General features: G+C 40.7%; 1 protein-coding gene across 8 annotated transcripts in view; it reads right to left on the reverse strand.

The window, feature by feature from the left end:
- ITSN1 (intersectin 1) overlaps positions 1–7,385 on the reverse strand; it is a 136,853-nt gene extending 129,468 nt beyond the window's left edge. For 3 of the 8 annotated variants that reach the window (XM_057410109.1, XM_057410110.1, XM_057410108.1), the window contains exon 1: positions 7,146–7,382. The gene's annotated coding sequence lies outside the window, so the exon portion shown is untranslated. Of the gene's footprint in view, positions 1–7,145 lie in introns of all 8 variants that reach the window. The other 5 variants (XM_057410112.1, XM_057410106.1, XM_057410105.1 and 2 more) reach the window with 4 other exon arrangements.
- Positions 7,386–7,595: the final 210 nt, after the last annotated feature.

The following is a 7,595-nucleotide window of genomic DNA, read 5'->3' on the forward strand; positions in this document are numbered from 1 at the left end:
CTTAATTTCTATCATATTTGTTAAAATTGGCATATTATGTTCATATGTTATGTTGCTTTTTGTTCTTTTAGGAGTATATTATGCTCCTACTAGGCTGCAGAGTAGAACCATAGTCTACTATGGCTGTAAGTAGACTAAGTGTGGAATAGCAGAACATGCAGAAATTTCTAAGCCAGATAACGGATGTTTTCAAACTTCAGCACTAAACACCTCCAAAACCCATGAAGTTCTGCCACAAAGTTAAGTATAGATGACCTTATGTGAAAACATATTTCAATACTTTTACGTTTTGAGCTTTTGCTGTGGGTTTAAGTTTTCCAAACCAGGCAAAAAAATAAAAAAAATAAAAAAAATAGACAACTATAAGGAATAGTTGGAAAAGAACAGGGGGAATACTTGTAACATGCCAGGTTTTTAAATTTAGTACCTGTCAAAATACCTACAGCAACTTAATTCCACACTACTTTATTCTAACAAAAAAAAATTTTTCTCCTCTTTTTTGTTTTTTCTTAATGCTGGTTTGCAATTTGGGCACACACTGAAGAACAGAGGTGTTAAAACAGAATGCTGCTTTGTGAGAAAATTTTTAAAGTACATCAGGTAGCTTCACAAACTGTTTCCAGTAATTTACTTTACACAGTCTTTCCTTGTTGGGATTGGCTTTTACAAACAAGAACAGAACAAGGAATATCAAATTATAAAGCTTAAGTGGGAAAGAACACCTGCCAGCCTTCAGATAATACCAAAATTTACAGGACCATTAAAATGAAGAAATACAGATGCAAGAAGAAAGAAAAAGGGGGGGGGGGGAGAAAATAAAAAAATTAATATTGGCTGCTGAAGTCAAGGAGCTAGGAAAGCAAACATCATAGTACCACAGGCAGTAGATGCACTGAAGGACCAGGTCAGACTTAACTGTTAATGAAAAAAAAGCCAATTACATTGGATGCCTAAGATTCTCTTCAGCTGCCAGCTTTGTAGGGGTACAAGTATGTGTTCATACAGAACAGCTTGCAGGATGAGGGCGTAATAATGTGAAGCTAATGTCTAAACACAGTGTAATATAACTGGAACCAGGATCTGTTCAGCCTTTATTTTCTTTGGCTGCAAGACTGGTAGAAAATGCAACACTAAAGTTTTGACCAATCCTGCCATAACCTACTAAAAAAATTATTTGAAAAAATTGTTTACAGGCAGCCTGTATTCTCATGTATTCATGAATTTTAAATTGTACTATAAAGCTAGAGTACATGGAAAATGAATTTTCACAGTTGCTAGTAAGAGGGCTTTTTTTTTTAATAAAGAGCTGGTGTTCTCAAAACACAAAAATTAGCTCGATTGTATCTTCAGTTTTCAAATCAGTCATATGAACACTTAATATACAAGCACTATTGTAACATAATATGAAGATCATATCAGTCATCACTGATAAACATCTGAATGTCCCTGCATAAACTCACCTTGACCTTTAAAAGTTGAATATGGCAGCTGACTTTACACAGCTTCCTTTGCTAAATGGGCACCCATGACTGTTCTCCTCTGTACTGACACACAATCGATACCTGTTTTCTTTTCTCCCCCAAGATGGGTGGTTACCCTTTCTTAAACACACAACTAGACATAACTTTAATATTTTTCTCATACACCATTTCTAGGTGCTCACACTGAAAGACTTAAAATTGCAGTCAGAAATGAATAAAAGTTCGTTTCTCCAACGCAACTCTGACACGGTACCTTTGAACCTGAGCAGACCTGCAGAATCACAGAAAAAAATGCAACAATTTGATTTGTGTATCTGTTACATTTATTTACAAAACAATTACTCTGTAAAATGCTGCAAAGCTACAATTGTTTCCTCAAAATAATTACTGTTTCATTTAAGAGTTTTCATGCAGTCGTTACCTCAAAACCTTGTTAGGGTTCTACAGACCCATCTGAGCACAGAACAAAGACAAATCCAAGGGAAGCTGCCTGCTGGTAAGCTATTATAGTGGTGATCTTCAAGCCTTAATAAAGTTATCAGTACAGAAACTCTGGCTGTCACATTTGAGAAACTAGAAATCTGTGTTCCGTGCTACTTGCCACTTCGCGTCTTCAGTAAGCCCTCAAATATACAGCTTTGGTTTTAATGCAAAATTGTTTATTTTAGTCCTGTACGTCTTAAAAATTCTCTTCAAGATTATCTGTGGGCAGCTAATACAATGAAGGTGACCTAGTTACACCTAACACATTGTTCAGTAAAAACACATCCAAATCATAACACCCGTCACAGAAATTGATTGCTTCTTTCTGTAAAAAGTGGGGGACCAGAACAGGATAAAAACTGCAGTTAACTGTTAAGGATGTTGGGAAACCCTACTACCTGCTCACAGCACATGTGATTCTAAGCTGTAAATTTCTACTATGAAGTATATATTCTATGAAAAGCTTCATTTTCCATTGTTTTACTCTCAGTTGCTAAGCCTGGTAATTACTTTTGGAAAATATCTTTAGAAAGCATGGCTAAACGTAAGTAGAGCAGCTAACTAGTAAACTGGTCCAAAGATACTACTTGAGATTTTTTTATGTGTGGTTTGAGTAAGAAATTTTCTAAATGCTGCAAATAAGTCCTCATATATAGCTCCTGAATTATTTTATAGGTACATTTCATTGTTGTAAGTATTATTTATGTACAAAAGATTAAAAAGCAAGGTCCTAAAGAGGAGTTTCATTATGAGTCTTCCAGAGAAGTCCCAACCATTCCAAGGTGGCTCTTCATTAACTCTCTTTCAGAAACTACAGATTTAAACCTAGTATATAATAATATACCATTAATAATAATAATAATACCATTCTGGGTATTTTGGAAATAAATTAATAACTATTATTTAAAAATTGTGCATTTATATGGAGCAAATAAACCTGTATCTTGAAATAATGCGAAGACTGTTGTCCAGTCATTTACAGTAGATTAGTCATCCTTATGTCTAGATCCTTAAAAGATATTTAGGTAGAGAATCCCCATGGAAATTAGAAGGAGCTACCCATCAAAATATAAAGGAAAACCTGAACTCTTGAGAAAACAGGTCTTCAGTGAAAATATTTTAATAGTATTACTAGGTCTTGCTAATCTATAATATTACTCCTAGCACATATATATCCATAATACTAGCTAGAATGTACCATCAAGCCCATGATTTTCAAGGACTGACATCGCACAAAAATTTACTCTTATAAATTCATAGTATAGACTTCAACTGTCAAAACTGTGGTCACCGCAAATATCCTGTGGGTACACACAACCACAAGAGACAGAGCAAGAGAAGGGAGATTGAGAGCTACTGTGAAAGAGAAATATACAGCAGGGATTTAGGTTTCAGGCAATTAATAATATTATTACTTTTAAATTAGAGACACACATTTTACACACACAATGCTTATGAAAAGTTGACTTTACAGAGAAAAGGAAAGGTGATCACTGAATGACACGAGCACTAATTAATCCAATTGCCTTAGCTACAACACATGAAAACAGAAAATGTCCAACATATAAAAGTTTAACATATTTAATAAGAGAAAAACGAGTCAAGTGCATACTATGTCATTTAAATGTTTCGCATTTTGACTGATTGCAATGAAGAGAATGCTCTAAAAATGAACATTTCGCATCAGAAATAAAAGGGAAAAAAGCCCAAACCAATAGAAAAAACTCTCTTCCTGGGGAAGACAAAAGATACCTCTCTTCACTCCTTCCCACAGAAAATTAATTAATGTTCATTGATTCTCTGTTCTGGTCAGGAAGGTGATCCTTTGACACTGAAAAAAAAATCCAGTTGTAGAAAAGCATTTAAGATCAATAATTAGAAACTAATCTTTCCTATAAAAAAGATGCACGGTCTATCAAAAACTTGACTAACTCTATGCCTTCCACACACACAGAGCTGTCTAGAGATTCAATCTAGACAGATGGATTAACTAAACATCTACATGTACACTCCAAAAATACACAGTTTTTGTTTTGTTGCAGGAAAGATTGGCAGTTCTGAACACTGCAATCCACAATTAAAATATCAAGGCATACCTACAATAACATAACAATGCCACCCAAAAATAATCAGTGGAATCTGCTATATCCTTCTTGTAATTTAATTTAAAAAAAAAAAAACACAACAAAAAAAACAGTATGTTTCTTATTTTCAAAATGTATTCCTAAGAGGGTAACTACTTTTGCCCTGTATCATACATACTAAAAGGGTGACTACTTTTGCCCTGTATAATACATACTAAGAGGGTAACTCCTTTTCCCCGTATCAACATAAATTTTAGCACTTCACAGTAAGGTTTTTTGTGCAGAAGTAATTTATCATTAGATCTCAGACTGGACCAAATTTCTAATTGTCTACCACACCACCCAATTTCATGCTATGCAAGTAAAAACAAAAGCAGCTTACTGTGTAGGGGGCATTTCAAGTTCAGCAGCTGTATTAAATACAATAGCAATGAACATTCAAAGCTTCTAGCAGACAACAGGAGCGGAAGAAATCTTTGGTTACTCATATAGTAAAAAAAAAAGAAAAAATAAAATCTGATCTCTCTGGTTTCATGCAGGTTAACTACTGAGCCACCCCCACCTGAAATGTGTACTACAAACAAATCTGTCTGCTTATGATTTATACTCCTGTATTAGTAAGACAGCATAAGCAAAAGTTCTTAGTAGATAACTTTCCATGATGAGCTTCTCCCCATCCCTCAAGCCATTGCTTACATTTTCCCTGCTTTATTTTGATTTTTATTCTACAAATGGAACTCTTATATTCCTGTTTTCATGGGCATTATCCTGCTAGAAGCTAAAATTACAATTCATGATTACAGTACAAAGATAGATCAGAAGAGGCTATTCAACATCGTAATCTGGAATTATTTAATTGCTACATTCACATTCTTTCCTGAATCCGAATCTATCCTAATTGCATGATTAGAGGCATTAAGGAAAGGGCATACAGACTTTCCACCAAACAGCTAACAGCAGCAAGAGACAGAAGAGGTTCTGCATGTCACTGGTTTATTTTGAGGTGCCAATTCTTATTTTACTGTAACTAAGTAGTTATTCCACTGAACCAGGATATAAAGGAAAATTATCAAGAAAACACAGCTACTCTGAAAAGGATCTTACCTGGAACTAAAGACACTGGGCTATTATAGAAGGAACACCAGAACTGAAAGAATTAAGTGTGGCTTGCGAAGCAGCAAGTGCAAAGAGCAGCCCACTCAGCTCAAATGAAGTCTGAGCGTAATACACTGCAGAAACTGTTCAGAAACAGTTCATCTGTACGAAACATGACCCCTGTAAAGCTGCCAAAATCAGTGAGAGCATACAAGTGCTAATCACGCAAGCTAAAATGGCTCAAGCTGCTTTGACTTACATGCATGCCTAAACATAGATGACTGCATATCCTAGATTAAGAGTTTGCAAAAGGAACGCAACTGTTTTCTTTACCTGCACTTCTACATGCAATCAGTACACTTCTTCATTATCCATGAGCAAGCATACCCCCCCCTACTCCTGTACTTGGAGATCTGAATACAGCTGACATGCAATACTCCTCCTTCTATAACTTATCCCCTCAAGCAGGACTTGGAGATGCAGTGTGAGCATTTTAAAACAAAAAGAAAAATTCAGTAATCAATTTACTAATATGTTAAAAAGTATACTGCATAAAAACATCACCAGGTCACGTTCATCAAGAGAATTTACTGGTGACAAGAACAAAAAGGCAAAATACAAAAAGAAAGGTTGTCTAAGGCAGTGTGGAATAACACTGCACAGTCTAACACTCTCCAGAGTCACCAATACCTAAAATACACAGTTTAGCTTTTTGATTTAGGAAAAAATGCATGCCTTGGAGGCTGACTTCAAATATTTTGTTAAAAATACATAGCTATTACCTTAAATACGTATTGCCATACAAGATCAAAACAAAAAGCATACTTTAGAACTGGGAGGTGGGAAGAAGTAGAGGAATACAGAGCATATCTCGCTTCAATGAGTACCACACTACCACATCTGGAATGCTAGTTATTTTACCAGCAAGATTTGCTAAATAATACTCTCTAACGATCGATGGAAGGGTTTTCCCTATTGTGACATCCACGCCCCACAGAAAGATAGAGCTCAAAGAAAATACTGTTTTCTAAAACCAAACACCACATTTCTTTCAAATTAAAGATGCAGCTGAACCAGAACAAAAGATGTCCACAGGAAATATTTTCCACAAAGTTGTCTACTAATACGAGGAAACAGAAATGAAGGGACAAAAAAAACGGCCATGTACCGGTTTCCTTTTCCTGATGCCCTGACAACACTCCCTCGTTCAATTGGTCGTGTGCCCTTTTCAAGCTGTAAGGGATAGCATTCCTCCTTCCCTTCGCACCGGGGCGGACCGTATGTGTAGAAAGGGCATAGAGCACAGAGGCAGAAGGAATAATTGTTATTTAACACGGTAAATGGAAACGCTCTACTCTCAGCCGCACAACCCACCCCCTGCATTCCACCTCCGAGATCTCCCGGAGGACACGGGTGGCCGGGACACGGCTGCCTCCGGGGAGCGATGGCTGTCTTGTGACGGCGAGGGCTGTGCTACCACCGAGCCAGCGCACACGAACCGGGGCGCTCCCTCTGCTGCATCGCCCCGCTTTCCTCTACCCACAAAACCGTCGCTGCGAAACAGCACCCGCGAAACCCACTCCGGGGAGGTACCAGCAAGGATAATAGTGTAAAAAAGGGCAGCCAGAGGAAGGCAAGCAGCGGCGCCCTCCCCAGCGCGCAGCAGCCGGCGCGCACACACAGCCCGCCGGGGCCGGACTCGCACGGGGGGCGCATCCCGCCTCACGGCTCTGCGCCCACCCCCGGGCCGCCCACGACCGCGGCAACCGGGGGAGACGAGGAAAAGCGGGACGCCTCGCTCTGCGGCGGGCACGCGGCTCCTTGTCAGGGGGCCCAGGCATCGGGGACACGCCCGCCCTCTGGTATCGTGCGGGGGCCATAGGGGCGCCACTGCCTCCCCCTCCCCACGGCTGTCTGCCGGGCGCCGTTGGCCTGAGGTGAACCGTCGTGCCCTTCCCTCCTCCTCTCCCCACCACCCCCTCCCGCCGCTGCTGGGCAGTACCTCATATCTGCGCAGGCCGGGGGACTCTACTCATACCCATGGCGAAGGCGGGGGGATGGAGGAGCCGGAGTGGCGTCCGCCACCGCCTCCGCCAGACGCACCATTCCCTCCCGCTGCCTCCTCAGCCACCGTCTGGCGAGCGGAGGGGCGGGGAGGAGGAGCCCTGGCTTGCGCTCACCCTTACAGCCGCCGTACTGACGCGCGGCCGCGGCCTCCTTCCCGCCCCCACCGCCGGACGGGCAAACGGGTGTCGCCAATCAGAGGCACGGAGCTCCGCGGGGACGCGGCCTTCTCCAGCCAATCCGGGCTCCGCCAGGCCCGCGCTCTATGCCCAGAGAGGGGTCAGCGCGCAGGGAGAGGAGCCGGAGTGTGGTGGTGATGGAGGAGAAGGGGTTCCCTCCTCGCCTCCAGTGAGACGTGCCTGCGGGGACGGGTGGCTCCTTTATTTAC

This window comes from Pezoporus wallicus, unplaced genomic scaffold (assembly GCF_028554395.1).
Source record: "Pezoporus wallicus isolate ANWC-B61680 ecotype Strahan unplaced genomic scaffold, APGP_CSIRO_Pwel_v1 contig_7011, whole genome shotgun sequence".
Lineage (NCBI taxonomy): Eukaryota > Metazoa > Chordata > Aves > Psittaciformes > Psittacidae > Pezoporus > Pezoporus wallicus.